Genomic DNA, 19,703 nt, shown 5'->3' on the forward strand with positions numbered 1-19,703 from the left:
TCAGTTAACCATTTTCATGACCTTTTATCAAGTGTTAAATGGGATGACTTGTTATTGAATCTAAACGCTGATAAAGCCTACGAAATATTTATATCAGAATATTATAAATATTTTAACAAAGCATTTCCTGAAATTACAAAATTAGTTAAATCAAAAACGTTATCAAATCCTTGGATAACTTAGGGTATCCTTAAATCTTCGAAAATAAAACAAAGATTATATAATAAATATCTTTAAAAAAAACCCTACGTAATGAAAGCAATTATAAAAACTACAAACGACTCTTTGAGTAAATTATAAAAAGATCAAAAAAAAAACAACTATTCAGATCAACTAAAAAAGCATTCAAATGATCCTCAAAGTACTTAACGCATAATTAACGAAGATATTGGTAAAAATAATCCAGAGAGAAATAATTTTCCGAAAATTCTTAAATTCAAAGACAACTATGTTATAGAAAAAGAATTAGTGGCTGAAGCACTTAATAAATTTTTTATTAATATTGGTCCTTCTTTAGAATCAAAAATTGAATCCTCTAAGATCAACTTTGATGCATACTTAGTCTCTAATAAAACTAATATTATACCTAATGATAATCTAACTGAAGAAGAATTACTATGCGCAGTTTCTTTGATTAAGCCCAAAAAAAGTATAGGTGTCGACAATGTAAGTGGTAACATCATTATAAATTCAATAAAACTGATTACAATCCCGCTTTTGTGTATCTTCAACTTATCTTTAAAAGAGGGAGTTTCCACAGAAAAAATAAAAATTGCTAGGGTGGTCCCTATTTTCAAATCAGGCGATCCTAGTGACGTTACTAATTATAGGCCGATCTCTGTTCTTACATGTATTTCAAAAGTTCTTGAACGAATTATGTATAATAGACTCTATTCTTTCTTAATCCAAAATAATATTTTGTACAATAAACAATTTGGTTTTAAATCTGGTCATTCTACTGATCACGCAATCTTACATCTTGTCCACGATATATTTAAAGGTTTCAATGAAAAAAAATGTACTTTAGGTGTTTTCATAGATCTAGGTAAAGCCTATGATACTTTCGATCATTTAATTCTTTTGTCCAAACTCGAGTTCTATGGCATCAAAAATTCTAACTTGGCTTGGTTTAAAAGTTACTTGTCTAATAGGAAGCAATATATTTCTTACGATAGTGGTAAAACGGATAATATGATTATTACATGCGGTGTTCCCCAGGGATCAATTCTAGGGCCCCTTTTGTTTCTAATTTATGTCAATAACTTATATAAATTTTCTAATATTTTAAACACAACTTTATTCGCCGATGATACGAATTTGTTTTATTCTCATGAAGACATTAATATTTTATTTTTAACAGTTAACAAAGAACTTGATAACCTAACCCAATGGTTTAAAGCCTATAAATTATCTTTAAACATTACTAAAACTAAATACACGTTATTCCGTCGTGTTCATAAAAAAGAAAATATTCCATTTAAACTTCCAAATCTTTTTATTGATAAAAATATAATACAAAGGGAAATATCGTTAAAGTTTTTGGGCGTAATACTTGATGAAAATGTTACATGGAGAGAACATATAAGTGTTATTGAGAATAAGGTTTCTAAAAATATTTGTATATTGTATGAAGCTAAACAGTTCTTAAACCAATCTTGTCTTAAATACATATACTTTTCATTTATACACTGTTACCTAAACTATACTAACATTGCTTGGTGCAGCACCAATGTTACAAAGCTAAGTAAACTTCTTTGTAAACAAAAACACGCCATTAGGATTATTACAAATGAAAATTGCTTCTCTCATTCAAAATTACTTTGTAGTAAACTTAATATTCTAAATGTTTATAAATTAAATCTCTATCATGTTCTTATTTTTATGTTTAAACTTGGTAAAAAAATGGCACCATGTTTATTTAATTCTTTATTTTAAAAAATAAATCATATATACAGCACAAAATTTTCAAATAATAACTATACTCAATCCAAAACCTACTATTCTGCCACTAAATACTCAATCACAAACCGAGGACCTAAACTCTGGAATACACTTTTAAATAATAATCTTAAAACACTTTCTTCGCTTAATCTATTTAAAACTAAACTTAAGCAAAAGCTTTTACTAAACGACAATGAACTAAATTTCTTCTGAAGCGTTTAAAATGAGAGTACTATTATTAATAATTTAGTATTGATAATTGTTTATTACTAAGATTGTCTATTCAAATACATAAATATGATAAATAAACTTGCCTCTAGTCTTGTTTCTGTTTATTATTTTTGTTTTGTCTTTTTTTTTGTTTGTTTGTTTTTTCTTCTTCATTGTAGGTCTTTTCAGTAAGTAAAGTAAACTTAAGCGTTAATAAAAAAAATAATTTATAGCATATGTAACTTTTACGGTTTTTGTTAGCATTGTAATTTACGGCATATTTATTACGGGGCTTAGTGATAAGGCAACTATAGTCTTCTTTTTGCCCCGGTCATATATTGTTTTTATTCATGAACATTTTTATTGTAAATACTATTAACGACGAAATATATAATAATAATAATAATTATTGTGGCACCATGTCTCAATATCTTGTGCATTGTAGGAGTCATTGGGTACCATCCATAAGTTTCCACATCAAGTTCTGCTGTCAGCTCTGCAAACTTTTCAAATATTTTGATACCTACTTTATATTCAATTGACAAGGTTTACAAAATGATCCTTTAATTTTTAATAAGTCCAATGTTTACTCCTGTAATGCAGGATGAGGTTTGAGGATGTGAGAAAAAACTTTTTCATATATTGCCATCATTAGTATTCCCAAAACCTGCAGTTGGAATATCCGCTAGCAGCCCTATTTTTTCCTTGAATTTGTTTTATATGCCTTTTTTGTTTTGTTTCGGCCACAGTTATTTTATCATCTTGTGTTCTCGCTTGCCATTTTTTTATGGGAATGCGGTATGATAAATGTACTAAATATGCGAAAAATCTAATCCTTGCATGCAATATCGATAAACCAAACCTAAGGGTATCTGGATTATCTCCAAACTTAAGGGCATCTGGATTATTATGTTTTTTATGGTTAAATTATTAACGTCTTTTGACGTTAGTTCACATATATGGCACCTCATAGTAAATGTCGTGTTGGTTGTAACATTGCATACTTTTGCACAAACCATTTTAAATGCCAAGGTATGCTTTATATATATATTATCACAAAATACTTCAGTATTTCAGTTTTTCTTAAGTTTTTTATTTGATCTTCTATATAGCAGATTTCTTCATTTGTTATATCTTTATTTTCACGAATAAAACGAATTCGTATTGGGCGACAATATCTTGTAGAAGAGGGCACTGGGTTTTGCCAAATAATCTTCTGGCTACCAATATAGCATATAAGCCTTAGAGGCACAAATCAACTTTGAAAAATGTTAGAGTCACTATTTGTACTATTTTGGAATTTTTGTTTAAATGTTTGCTGTTGCGAGCCATCATAACCTATTTTGATATCATCTCTAAATTGCTTCTTTCTTCTTCGTTTAAGGTTTCCGAAACATTATCTGAATATTTGCACAAGCGTCTAGATGTGTGGTCTAGAATATCTTGTATTTTAATTTTACAACACGTTTCTGAAACTGTCATCGACTCTTGTGGCGGATAACATTGTTTTTTTGATTCTTTCGAAAGCAAATAACATGGATAAATATTTTTGTTGGCTGCATGAATTATTTCAGATTGTCTCCTTGTAGTATCGGCTTCCACAAAAATTGATCATGCTTCCGACGGTGTGTGTTTTTTTATAATATTCGTCTTAATGGAATTAAGGTTTTCTCTATATTTTTTTCCTTTTTCCGGTGAATAGCTAATATCTTTCATAATTCTAGACGCAACACAATGTCCTGCATCACGCTGACTCATTTGGGCAGCATAGGTTACTTGTTTAGAAGATATTTGGTCTTCTGAACAAGTAACTGGTCAAAGCTTTTGTTCTACATCTCTTGCTTGGTGAACTCAACACCTCGAAATCTTTTGATGGTCGACCAGGCCTTTTTATTATACAGGTGGGTAAACTTATGATAGCATTGAGCCATAGTTCATTGTGCTTCAAAAAAACGTTCTTCTATGTTGCTAACAGCTATCCATTTTTGTTTAAAATGAAACTTAAAAGCATTTAAGGCGTTTTTTAGTAAACTTTGTTCATTTTCAGTACAGTTTGTAATAATTTTGAGACGATTTTCTAAAAACACAAGTTTGTTAACAATTTTTTTCTTTGGGCATTGTTTCATAACATCGTAAAGTCCTTTTGTAGTCATCTCTTTCATCATTGGTTGGGATTCTGAAAAGAAAAAAAGAAATAAGTTTTTATTCAAAAAAATAATTGTTTTTGTTGTATTATTTAATCAAAATTAAATTTTAAAAAGTGGAAGATTTATGTGTAACTTTTATTTTCAAAAATGTTAACTAGAATAACTAATTTTTCAATAACTAATGTTTAAATAACTAATGTTTGAAGTTACATAAAAAATCTTAGCTTAATTCGACTTAATTCATGTACAAAAACAATTTTTAGTCTCGAATATATATTAACAAAAATCTCACTTTATTAAGTAAAATGAAGAAACTTTACATTTATTTTGTATGTACATACGTTCTTCATCAACGTTCATCGTGGTTTATTAAAGGTTTTACAGCATACAAGCATAAATAATACTTTTAAAAGTTGTGTTTGACTAGAAGCATTAAAACGAATACAATGAGCTCACACGAAGTCCAAGTTTAAACTACTGTTATACCTGGTAAGGGGAGTGGGCAACACTAAAATTGTTGTTTAGTGATGTAACCTTAATAAAGCTTTCATGATATATAGTTAATAGTATACTTTTACAAAATTTATGTTTTCGACTTTTGATCGACTTTTACTTTGAAATACTCCACTGTTCACCGCTTTGATTTAATTTCAAACTGATTAAGCAAAATAATCTTCTCGGCAACAAAAGTTTGGAAAACTTATCCACAAAAATGCCCCGCAATTTTGAATTGAGTAAGAACTCAGTTTTGAATAAGATTTTGGTACAACAAAGTTGTTTTTGGAAAATCTTGTAGAATACTTATGGTTTATTTCTTCAAAATAAGTTTTAAATTTTTTTGGAGACAGTCCATCATGGCCTACTGTTATTATACGGCCTGATTTGTTGCATATTCCGTAAAAAATTAAGAGGCCAGTTTTTTTACGGCAAATTTTTATTTTATTAAAATGATCGAGGAATACCTAAGATTATCATCATGTAATTACTTTATGCTATACACTAACTGTGTATAGCAAATATTCGCTAACTGATTCCCTGTTTCAGTATATTCCAGTAACATATGAAATACTGAAATACGTTTTCAAATAGCTATGTATGAAAATGCTACTAAAACAAACTTACATATTGCAAAGACTACTTACAACTCTTATCAGGAAATAAAAACAATGGTTTGTAATTTTATATGTATTAAGAATTTAAGAAAAAATCTTATATTAGCGCTAGCTATCATTTCTTTGTCTTTTTTTAAATTCTTTTACTTGATATTTTTTTACAGAGTCTGTAGTTTCTTTTTGTAAATTATTATAAAAAGTATTAATGACAATTCGAGACCCATATTTAATTCCCATTCTTCGTGATTCTCGCATGTAAAATTAACACTGCTATAATAAATCTTAAAAATTTTTTCTGCAAAACTTTTGGTTGATAAAGAATAACTGCAATGTTTGATCAGAATAGGAGAAATAATATCAAGAATACCAAAACGATGACAAATAAAATCAGATAAGGATTGACTTGGCCATATAAATCCACCTCTGGAAAACATTCGTTGTTAAGAACATCATTCGTTATTAAGAACATTCGTTATTAAGAAACCATTTTTTGACCGTAAGATACACATTTAAATCTTATTTTCAATTTTTTAGCAATATAGCCTGCTATAGTAACAGCATCTCCCATGATATCTTCAGAAAGCTTACTCTTCAATATCTCTGAAGACAACAATGCAATATCTTGCATAAGGTTTGCTAAAGTAGAGTATTCAAATACTTGTTAAATAATTTCATCCCAGAAATTTGCACGTAATGTTGTGATAAGAGCATAAGAAGTTCTTTTGGTTATAATAAAATATTCACATGTTGACTAAATTTCAATCTAATATGCAATTTCTTAATAAAATGTGGTTTTTTTTATCTTCTTTTACAGCAACATTGCCGATCTAATTGAATGTATTAAACATCTGCTTTAAATTAAGTGTGATAAATAACTTATGAAACAATGATAAAAATTGTTCTGCATCATTTCTTTCGGGAAAATAACTTAAAATTGCAGCTGTAGTTGTTTCATCAAGAAGCGCTAAAGCAAGGTTAAGGTCTTGTTTATTGATTCCAGGATGACTGACCTGATATTTAATTTTCCCCTCTTTTTTCAAGTTTCCATTTAATAATTGGTCTTTTTCATAAACTTTATGAAATAAATCCCAAGTAATACAACTAGCTGAAACTTCAACTTTGTCTCTAAAGAAATCAAATGAAAAAGTAGGAAAAACAAATTTTTTTCCATTCAATAAGTTATTTCTAACATTTTTTATTAAATGGATTATATCATATAATAGTTATGTTTTTAAAACTCCATTATAAGCTGGATGATAAATAAATAGTATTCCATCTCACGTATAGGATTTATGTAACTCTGAAAATGCATAAACATTGGTAGAATGATTATCTGTAACAATAGGTCTTACTTTAAAACCTGATTGGTACAATGAGGTAATGCAATGAGGTAATGCATCAATTTCTTTTTTCAACCATGATCCTGTTGTGCAAACTTCAGGTGATGATCTCACAACATAAGGAATAGCTTATTGAAGCCCTACAACCATAAAAACAACAACACCTTTAAAAAGCATTTATATGACAATCAAACATAAAGATCTTTATTTTCAGTTATTGACTCAAAAACAGTTGGTATACCTGAATTTTCGTCAAAACATAGTTAATAATAAACAACACTTCAATGCATTTTTTTAAATGTGAAGCCTGGCGATGAATTTTTTTCTGTCAAAGAATCAAGATAAATTATTTTATCAACACTTTGAAAATCTTCAAACTCATCTTTTCCTAAATATCTTAAAGTTGGTTCTTTTCGGGGCAACTTTGGAACCCTAAGAGTTGACGATCTACTTATTTCATTGGTTAGAATAGTTGGAACTGGAAGAAGATTCCATTTCAAGGTGCATCTTTTTCTGTAATTAATAAATTTGTCATCAAAATGATTCACACAAATAGCTGAATATTTTGATGGAGTTCAATTTTTTCAATTAACAAAGTATATCCATCGTATTTGCAAATCAAATTCTTCCGGAAAATGAAATGTTGACTTTTTTGGACCATTATAGGAACCAGTTTTACAGTTTGTAACAACACATTTATTAACCATTTTTTACTAAAACGAATCAAAAAATGTAACACAGTTATTTTTAAATATTAAATTTACTTACATTTATTATTGGAATTATCTCCACTTAAATAACATCGCATAAAAAAGCAGTTTGACTATATACAGTAATAATAATAGACTGTCTGTGTGTCTTTTTCATTATTCCGCTCTGTAATGGAATATAATGAAACAGGCAATCAGTCAGAATACAATCACATATTAATCAGTTCAGAATACATTACATATTAAATGACTATAAAAGCATAAACCAATGCATGCAAGCAAACATTTATATAGTAATTGTTACAATATTATAATTCAATATTTTATTTACCTTTGTATAATATTCACTGGTAAATATATTGTTATTGTTGTTGTTGTTGTTAAAACCTTTCATACATAACTTAAAATTTAAAATAAGCCGTAAAAAAACTAGCCAACAAATCAGGCCGCATTATAACAGTAGGCCATGATTTGTCCACATTTTGTTTTATACGTGAACTGCAAAACTAGATGTAGGTTAAGTTTGAGAATATTTAAGGCGCCAAACTTACTTTTGCCCGTACTTCCCGAGGCAGTAATTGCATAATTTATATTTCAGTGAACAAATGAGTTGTTAAGTTGTGTTAAACTTTTTTTGTCTAAATATATTCTGGCTTTTTTAATTTACTTTTCAACAGATATGTCAGAAGTTAGAAACTCAAATGCTACCAGCCTACTTAGTAATCTCCAACAGCCATTTTCATTTGAGTTAACCCAATTACTCAATAATAAAAAGAGAAAAATCTCAAAAGTTTGGCGCAGTAAAGTCGGAAAGTGTAACATTTAATAAACAAAAAAAGAAAAGTGACGTAGCCCATTTAATAAATCTTTACATATACTTTTTTTCAATCGCGGGACTTTGGACTTTATTGAGTCCTGTAAAAGTCACTCAGCGTCACGAAGCAGAATTAGGATTTTACTTACATTTTTAAAATAAAATTTCAGTTATAATATTGTAAATATTTTTAACCGAAACAAGTTTGCATTAGTTAATAAAAAAATGTTTGCTTCAATTTTATTTAAATTTGCCATTTTAAGTGCGGGATTTCAGGGGTAAAATAAAACTGGGTTTTCACTAAGTCTTTTTATTATATAAATTAACTTCCGAATTTCTTCAATTTTTTGCATATTATCAAATAAATGATACATTTAATAATATTTAAATGATACATGTAAATTAAAAACCATGAAAAGCAAAAAAAATGTTTGAATCATTGATTTTGTGTGTCCTTAAAGATTAACTGATTTGACCGTGTTACTACAGAGGTAGCCAGTTTTTTATTTGTTCAATAAAAAGACATTTTAGAAATGAAATAATATTCTGGCTAACTCTGTAGTAACATAATATAAAATCAATTCAATTGTAGTTGGTATTATTAAAAACCAGTTAGTTATTAAAAGTTAGTAAACAAAACTAGATGCGAAGCATTTATTAGGCATATTTTTACAAGTAAAAATGCATTTGCATGTGCATATTTTTGCAGTCCATTTTTTTATCACTTTATGGTGGTATCGCAGTGAGTTTTATTATTTTTGAAAGATTCTAGAAAAAGGTTGTGATGATTAACGCATCATCTTTATCTTCTTCGAGTCCCTGACTGATTATAACTGTATATACATTATCGGACAAAACGAGTGCAACCAAATAATGCTAATTTAGTTTCTTTATATATAAGTGCTGCATTTTTTCAATTTAGAAAAATAACCATGTAACTGTTTAGAGACAAAGTTCATCAAGTTTTATTCATCACAAAGTTCAATATTTGTACACGAAAATTAATAAATTAATCAAAAATATTAAAAAAAGTTGATTTCCGTCTGGACAAAACAAGTGCAACTCAACAAAATGTTGACCAAGCTGTATTTCACTATCAATATTTCGTGGCGAATCCTTTGTTGTCGATCACAGCCTTGCATCTTCGAGGCATAGATTCGATCAGGTGATCAATGAAACTTTGTGGAATCGCTGCCCAGGCCTTTTGGATTTGTTCGAACAGTTGATCCTTTTACGAACACCTTCACGACTAATTCTGCTGTTGACGATCTCCCACAGGTTTTCGATAGAGTTAAGATCCGGAGATTGAGGCGGCCAATCCATCACCGATAGGTGGTTGTCTTGAAACCACTGCTTGACTACTTTTGCAGTGTGTTTTGGATCGTTGTTTTGCTGAAAAACCCATTTTATTGGCATATTCCATTCAGCATGAAGTAACATAACATCTTTCAGGATATTTTTATACATGAAACGGTCCATTATTCCATTGTTTCGATGTATTGGACCTACAACGTTACCAGAGAAACACCCCCATTACATTGCCTCCACCATGCTTCACGGTCTTATGGCAGTAACGTAAATCGAGGCGTTTCCAGCCGGTCGACGTACACGGCAAATGCCATCGCTCCCAATGATGTTGAACTTCGATTCATCACTGAACAGGACAGTTTGCCATTTCTGCACATTCCAGTCAATATGAGTTGTAGCAAACAGGAGTCTTTTGTTCTGGTTTTTTAGTGAAATCAGCGGTTTCTTAGCAGGGCGTCGAGAAAACAATCCCGCTTCAACTGCACGTCGTCTGATTGTTTGCTCCGATACAGGCAGCTCTAATTGCTTTAGTATCTCGACTGATAATATCCAGGGATCCTTCTTGACGGATCTGATGATCATATAATCCTCTCTAGAAGTGGTGCAGCGCGGTCTTCCACCTTTGTTATCTGCTGCCAACTTCCCCGTTGAACGATATTTGGAACATAGTCTTGATACGGTCCCTTTTTTCACGCGATATTTATCACAAATACTTTTTTGTGACATTCCACTTACCTAATCGCCAATGATTTTCTTTCTTAGTTCCAATCCAAGACAGTTGGAAGCCATTTTTGCACTTGAAGTCATGAAAATAATAAAAATAAATGATCACGCTTCTCAAGGCTTACCGTGTTACATTTACCTTGTGATGATACAATAATGCTTTGTGAAACGCAACGTCTTGGTCAAATGTGGACTGAATTGATGTAATGAAAAACTTGTTGTATTTTGTTTCTTGTATTGATGTTCTTCGATAAAACACTTTGATAAAACTCACTTCGATAAATTGTCTTGATAATACTGACTGATTGACTTCCATATACTGACTGAATTATATGTCGATTTACATGTCTCTTATATAGTAAAATGAACCCGTGTGAACCTGTCTGGAATCTGGAAGATTCTAGATGCTTCTTTTTCGATGCTTCTGGAAGCTTCTGGATGCGTTTGGATGCGTTTGGATGCTTCTGAATGTTTCTGGATATTTCTGGATGCTACTGGATGCTTCCAGATGCTTCTGCTGGAAACTTCTGGATACTTCCTTTAATTATTAAAAAACTTCCGTGACGTTGACACGGACCAGACTTAAGAAAATGAAACAAACCAAAAAAGTTGCACTTGTTTTGTCCGCTGCAAAATAGCACTTGTCAACGAAATTCTGCCTCTGTGCTGTCACCTGTCAGTTGATTGCTTATGTCATGGCATGCCATGACTCCAGACTCCTGAACTGTTTGCTGTGGTAGTATAGTTCGTTTTGTTTTTAAGACATGTAAAATTAGAAACACTTTTTAGCATTGTTCGATGTTGGTTGCAAATGTTTTGTCCAATACTGTATATATATATATACATATATATATATATATATATATATATATATATATATATATATATATATATATATATATATATATATATATATATATATATATATATATATATATATATATATATATATATATATATATATATATATATATATATATATATATATATATATATATATATATATATATATATATATATATATATATATATATATATATATATATATACATATACACATAAATATACACACTCAAACACACACAAATTGTTAATACAATGTTTCACAAAAACACTTTTACATTTGACATTTTTGTTGGTGTTGCATATGTATTTTTATTATTTATAGTGCACCACAAAGAACACCTAAATCAATATTAGTAAGTTGTTTCATGACTTACCCATTGATATGAACAGCATGACAGCACAACCGGATATATAGATTTTAAATTAGAAATCTGAATATCTATTTGCAATCATTACTAATAACATTAAAAAAAAACATACCTATGTCACAATTTGTACATAAAACAATAATTCATGGTGCTTCTATTGTTTTGTATTTTAAATATCCTCAAATAGATTCTTTATTTTGAGAGTGCTGTTGAAGCCAGAAACAAGGAAAATAAAATTGCACGAGTTGGTCATGCACGTCCAACTTTCTTGGCAGAAAACACTAGAGATACAGCTAATTAACTGTTTGTGACATTCGATATGTACATCAATTAAGTGTTTTTTTTTTTAATGTTATGCTATTGTTAATAGATTTGACTATTTTTGTTAGACTATTTTTGTAAACTATTTTTTTTGGTAAAGAAATCTCAATATAGTTTATAATAAAATTTTAAAGTTTTTTGCCTATTGTTTTTAAAAAAATTAAGAAATAATTTTATAAATTTTAACTAGTAATTAACTAATCTAGAAAGACCTATATCATGAAGATCTGCGTTGAATTAAAAAAAACGGTTATTTTCATAGCCAACTCGTGGCTAAAAATTAAAATCATCCATTAGAACGTTGAGAAACTTTGTAAGAAACTAAAGAACGACGAATCAGATAATAGCAGATTAGTTTATAATTTTGATAAGTTTATATTGAATGAAATTGTTTATTATTAATTCGTCTTAATGATACTGTTTGTAAAATTCTATAAAATATCGGCGCCCACTGTTTTTTAAATATTAATATAAAAAAGCGTTGAAAACAAAATGCCATAACTTCTTTTGATTCAAACATCAAAACATAGGTTTCCAAAAGGAAGTCGTGACGTAACGTCAGTCATCCAGAAGATAAATCTTAATATTTTAAAATAAAACAGATGAGCACTTTAATAATTATTTTAAAGTATATTTTAAGTTGTTTAATTGCCACAACTCCTCAACTGATCACACGCACTTCTGTCCTTCGCAAGGTAATGGAAAGTCTTGTACACATTACTGACCACTTGAACAAAAATAAGCTCATCAGCTCAGCTCAACAGAGGTTCTGAAAGAGAAAAGGTTGCGTCACAGACCTACTTGAAACTTGCGACATCCTGTCTGAAGCTGCTCGCAAAGGTTACATAACCAATATCTTATTCACATATTTTGATAAAACACTCGATAAAGTTCCGCATCGGTCGTCTGTTGCATAAGCTGAATGAGTATTATTGTAGTTTATTCCGTCACCCGGCTACTTGCCTTACTGACGTCCTCATAATAAATTACAAGGAAAAATCGTAAAAAAAAAATAAAAAAAATTGTGTTGCAAAGATCGATTCTTATATATTTTTTTTTTTTTTTTTTTTTTAATTTTATTACGTTATTTTCAAATTAAGCTATTTACAAAATATTTTGAGTTAAGATATGACCGGAGAAGGCAGAAGACAATAGTCTTATCATCTAGCCCCGTTGTATCGTTTACACTATCATAAATCTATCATAAAATTTTACTATGTCAGTAAAATAATACAAATACTTTTAAATAAATATTTTACATTTTTTTATACACAAAAAAAAAATATTTTCACACATAAAAATATATATCTTTTGAAAAAAGGAAATAAATACAAATTTAAATTAATAACCAAAAAAATATGTTTTTCTTTTTAGCAAACGAAAGAAAAGTTAAGAATTAAAAAAAAAGGAGATATTAAAAATAAAATAGAATTTGAGATATGTCATAATCAAGTAACTTTTTTTTAAAATAATTTTAAAAGTTTGAAGGGAAAATATAGTTTTACTTTCAATTGGAAGGAATGAGTTCCACAAATGTGGCCCTCGGTATTTTATTGAGAAATTAGATTGTTTTATTAAGGTTTTTGGTACCTGATAGTTATGCAATGAAAGCTTTGTTTGATTGTTATGATTTATAATAACAAAAAAAGTCATCGAAAATATTTGGCAGCATACGATATTTTAATCTAAACATGAGTAAAAGAATACTGTAAATATTTAATTGATAAGCATTAAGCACTCAAGTTTTCTAAGCAGTGGATTGGCACTAGTGTATTTGTTAGCATTCATTATAAGGTAGCTTGCTTGTTTTTGTTTATTTAAGATACGCGTTAATTTTGATGGAAAAATGCTGGCCCACTCAATATTACAATAACTGATATAGCTATGGATAAATGAAAAGTAGATAAGTTTTAAGCAGTTTTTATCCAACATATTTCTTGTCTTGTACATAATTTTAATACTCTTTGAAATTTTATTTTCTATTAAATTAATGTGGTCTTTCCAACTTATTTGTTCGTCAAGTAAAATGTCTAAGAATTTAATGCAGAATGTTCGTTGTAAGTTAGTTTTTCTATTGAAATATTTGAGAGTTTTAGGGGCAAAGTTTCAGATTTGGAGGATTTAGAAAAAAGAATATATTTGCTTCTAGTTTTGTTTAGAGATTGTTAGTTGGCTTTCAACCATTCATTGAGGTTGTAATGCTCACGATTCATAGTGATAAAGACTGACTCTATGTTTGAGTGGGTATAAAAAACCTAAGTGTCGTTAGCAAAAAGATTTATATAGATAATAAATAATAAAGGCCCTAGAATAGATCCCTGTGGAACTTTGCAAGAAATGTTTTCTAGTTTAGTACAGGTTTTGTCATAAGATACACATTGTTTGCGGTTATTAAGATAGGAAAGAAACCATTTATAGTTATTATTTTTGACTCCATAACTTCTAAGTTTGTAAAGAAGGATATTATGGTCCACAGTATCGAAGGCCTTTGAGATGTCAATAAAATCCCCGAGAGTATATTAGTTGTTCTCAAATTCGTTTAAAATTTTTTTGACTAATTTAATTGCTGCATGTTCTGTCGAGTGCCCTATTCTAAATCCGTACTAAATATTATTAAGCAATTTATGTTTTATAAAATAATTGTATAGCCTATTGTAGAGAGAATAATTCTCTAGAATTTTAGATAAACATAGAAGTATTGAATTATTTCTATAATTAGATAATTTAGAAACATCACTGTCTTTAAAAACTGGAACTACTCTTGCTAGTTTTAAAAGTTTTAAATAAAAGATTAAAAATAATTAGTTAGGGGTTTTCAATAATATTGAAAACTTCTTTAACAACCCTAGGGCTAATGTCATCAAGACCTGAGCTTTTGTTTGGTTCTAACATATTAAAAGCAAACTAAAGTTCATCAGGAGATACTTCAAGCTCATCCATCACACAGCCCTCTTCTTTCATATATGATTTATAACTTTTATTTCCGGGAGTTATTTTATTTGGTAGGTTTTTACCAATGTTTATAAAAAAGTTATTAAAACTCTCAGCAATAATTTTTTACTCATTAATTACTGTTCTTTCATCTTCAGTGTATACTTAATTTGGTAACGTATTACCATGATCTTGTTTATTTTATCCTATCACTTCCTTTATTATATCCAAAGTTTTTTTGTTATTATCAATATTATTTTGTAGTGATTTTGAGAAGTAATTTTTTTAGCTTTTCTTTTCAGGTTTTCAAGCAGGTTTTTGTAAATTTTATAATTTTTTTCGTTTTGATAAGTTTTATTTTTTAAGAATTTTTCATTTAATTTTTTGTTTTTTCTTTGAAGATTTAATAAGCCCTTTTGTAATCCAGGGACTTTGTAGGCTTTTAAGCTTAATTTTTATTTCCTTCATCGAAAACGCTTTATTGAAAGCATTAATGAACTCATTGTAAACAAAATCATAAGCTATATTAGCATCTTTGCAATTATTGAGTTTTTTCCTGTTAAATTTCAGTAAATATTTTCTAAACGTCTCAATATTAAATTCATTAATCTGCCTTTTTACTTCCCTTAGTACTTTTTTTTTCCTTTTTTTAAAAAAATCCGATTTTTTTTCCTTTTTTTAAAAAAATCCGAATTTTTTTCCTTTTTTAAATAAATCCGATTTTTTTTCGTTTTTTAAAAAAATCCGATATGAATAAGATTTGAAAGTGGTCGCTTATATCATTTTTATGATTCTGCTTTGAATGTTGCAGGTTGTAAAGTTGTCAGTAAAAATATTATCAATGAGAGATTCGGTTTGAAGAGTTACGCGGGTAGGTTTGTTAATTAAGAGAATAATGTTGTACTGAAATAGAGTAATTGAGAAACTTTTTACATCGCTATCAGTTTTAACATTAAGAAGATTTAGGTTATAAGGCCGGTTGAATAAAAATGAGCAATTGTTTTTACTTTGTAATTGGTCAGCTTTTCGTGAATAAAAACTTTGGCAGTTTTGCTGAATTTTTATTTACGTGAAGCTAAGCAATTTACTCAGTAATTGTTTAGCTTTACGTGAATAAAAACTTAAGGAAAATTGATAAAGTTTTTATTTGCGTGAAACTTACCAACTACTGAGTAAAAGCAATTGCTTATTTTTATTCATCCGACCCATAGTCTCTGTGATGTAAATTTGTTTGTATTTTACTTTTTTTAAGTAGCATTTCTAAGTGTTTTAAAAAAAATTTCTTATTTCCGCATGGTGGTCTATACAAAGCAGTAATTAAAACGTTTTTTTTAATATTGTGGTTTAATAATTCGATAGTTAGATATTCGAAGTCCGCGTTTTGAATACTTAAAACTTCTATTTCCTGAAAATGGATTGAGTCAAAAAAAAAATGCATACACCAACACCAATGCCATTAGGCAATCCACCAACACCAATGCCATTAGGTAATCCACCAAACTCGAAGTGGTGGCCACTTCGAGTTTGGTGGATTGCCTAATAACCTGGAATTTGAAAATTCTTTTTTTCATTTCTTCATCATGTTTCCATTAGGCATATTACTGTAAACTCAGAGTTTATATTTTTGAGCATGATTTAAAACTTTCAAAGTTTTTATTCATAATACGAACGTTTAAAGTTCGAGTTGAAAATAACATTTTGTGACGCGTTTATGAGGTTAGATACTTCCTCAATATCAAATAGTAAAAGTTGATTATGACGTCCTCAAAAAAGTTTACTTCTTTTGAATAACAGATAATGATCCAGACGATCATTATCTGTTATTCAAAAGAAGTGTGTTTTGTTTATTAAAAACTTCTAAAAGATTTGTTATGTTTGATTTGTAAGCCATTTCATTATTATAATATTTAAAATTAAGATTAAAAATGATTAGATTTCTTGCTATATCCTTTTATTTTAATTATTTTATTTCGTCATTAAAAATAGAATACAATGCCGTTTTTGTAAATAAAATTTACGTGACCGGGGCTAAAAAAAGACAATATTTGCCTTATCACTACGCCCCGACATGCTTTTATCAGTAAGCGTGTACAATCATTAAAATGTAAGCATAAAATTACTTTGTACCATATAAAAAATAAATACAAATTTTACAAGTATGTCAAGATCAGTAACTATTCTATAATCAAAAGAAAATCGTAATCAAAAGATTAAAAAATAAAAATAATAATAATAATAATTACACCTAAAAATTAAAAACAAGTTATTATGAGAATTTAAGGAAAATTTAAATTAAAGAGCAGTTAATACGATAGTTGTTAAAAAAATTTAAAAAAAATCTTAAAAAGAATTTAGTTCATTAACATCGTTAAGACGTTTTTGTTTGAGTTTTTGTTTGAACAGAGAATAACAAATTATGAATAATAACAAAGTTTGAATAGTGAAGAACAAGTTTTCAGCTGGTTATTTAATAAAGTGTTCCATTATTCAGGACCTTTCATGGCAATAAAAAATTTAGTAACCAAATAGTGCATTTTAGGTTGCTCATAATTGTAATTTGAAAACCTTGTAGGGTACTCGTGGTTAATTTTGTTGAAAAGTTTATTAAATATTATAGGAGTTACTTTATTATGAAATTTATACATAAATGTAGGAATTTGATAAAGGTTCAACTGAAAAACATTAAGTATGTGATGATTTTTAAATAGTTCTTTAGAATGTGTAAAACGACCTGCACCTGAAATAATTCTGACACCGTGTTTTTGTCTTCTAAGCAATTTTTTAATTTTACTTATATTAGAGCTGCACCATGCAATATTTGCAGAGTTTGTATAACAATGTATGAGGGAGAAAATAAGATTTTTAAACAGTCTTTTAAACAGAGGGAGAAATATAAGATTTTTAATTTTGCCTTCTAACGTTCTTATGTGTTCTCTCCATGTCAGTATCACTCCTAAAAACTTTAATGATGACTCTCTAATTATTTTAGAGTTACCAATATAGAGATCAGGAAGTTTTAATGGAATTTTGTCTTAATCGTGAATTTTATGAAAAAAAGTATACTTAGTTTTATTTAAAATTAATGATAATTTGTTTGCCTTAAACCATTCCGCTAGGTTTAAGAGTTCCTTGTTTACTATTTTAAATAAAAGGTTGACATCTCCATTAGAATAAAATAAATTTGTGTCATCAGCAAATAAAACTGAATTTAAAATATTTGAAAACTTATTAAAGTCGTTTACATAAATAAGGAAAAACAGTGGACCCAGAATTAAGCCTTGGGGAACACCGCAAGTTACAGTCAAGTAATCAGTTTTTCCTTCTTCGTGTGCTATGTATTGTTTTCTATTGCTTAGATAACTTTTGAGCCATTCTAAGTATGTGCTTTTAATTCCATAACTTCGAAGTTTTTTTGTAAGAATGATATGGTCTACTGTATTAAAGGCTTTGCTAATATCTATAAAAACTCCGAGGGTAAACTTACTTTCATCAAATGCTTTAAATATATCGTGAACAATATTAATAATGGCATGGTCAGTTGATTGCCCTGGCTGAAATCCAAAACGTTTATTATATAGAATATTATTTATATTTAGAAAAGTTAAAATTCGGTTATACATAATTCACTCTAAGATTTTCGAGAAGCAACAAGAAGAATTGAAATTGGTCTGTAGTTTTCAAGATTAGAGATGTCTCCTGATTTGAAAATAGATATGACTCTCGCAATTTGAATTTATTATATTGAATTATTATCTCGCATTTTGATTTATTATAAACATTTTTTAAAATAAGTTTGTCATACCTGACTATTACATTTTCTCCATTTAATTTTCTTACTTTCGCTTCAGAAAATAACTTCCTACGTATTCTTGTGATCTCTTGAGAAAAATCTTCATTCACGTAAATATTCAGACCTTTGATTTTTTGATTAAATATTCAGACCTTCTTTCTTTTAGAACGTTTGATTTATCTTTAAACCTTAACAACTTCAATATAATGGTCCGGGATCGGGCTTCTTTTTTAAATCCAGCTTGATTGATTTAATTCCCATTTCTTTTTTGTGCTGAATAAACATATATATTTTTTTAAAGTTTTTTTTCTTTCTTTTTTGAGCTCTTAGAACTACGTCTGTTCACCATGGCGTTGGAGTTAGAATTCAATTGCCAACGTCAACAACTGAAACTATACAACAACTGAAATCCTACGGAGAATACAGAATCCTACGGAGAATACGGAAATCCTATGTCATTAATTGAAATCCTACGGAGTGTACGGAAACTTGTATAAATGGATCAAGACCTGATCAACCGACCGCCTACAACGCGTAACCATTGGTAACAACAAATCCGATTGGAAAACAGTATCTAGCGGTTTTCCACAAAGATCTGCTCTTAGACTACTTCTTTTTCTTATCTACATTACAGTTTGATAAAAAATACAACACCACTTTAAAATGTATGCAGATGACAGTAAAATAATTAAAGTTATCAAATTAAACCATGACATCATAAAACTCCAACAAATTGAACCATGACATCATAAAAATGCCGATATCAACGAAGCAGTGAAATGGTTGCGCACATGGCTCATGTCATTTAATGTTGACAAATGCAAAGTTATGCATACTTGGCACAGGAACAACAAAAATTGACTGCAATTTATACAATAAATAACTTGGTAGGCCAACTGCACCAGCCATTTTGCACATCATCTGAACGAGACCCAGGCCATTTTATGACTAGCGATCTAAAAGTTAAAAACAAGTCTGTGCAGCTGCGTCAGCTGGCAATTAAATGCTTAGCAGGCTCAAGAAGAATTTTCGAGGTCGAAGTTCTGCATTATGGCGCACAATGTATATTTCGTACGTTCGCCCGCTTCTAAAATTTGCAGTACAAGTCACCGTTTTTAGCTCAAGACATAGCCAAACTCAAG

The sequence above is a fragment of the Hydra vulgaris genome, chromosome 02 (assembly GCF_038396675.1).
Source record: "Hydra vulgaris chromosome 02, alternate assembly HydraT2T_AEP".
Taxonomy (NCBI): domain Eukaryota; kingdom Metazoa; phylum Cnidaria; class Hydrozoa; order Anthoathecata; family Hydridae; genus Hydra; species Hydra vulgaris.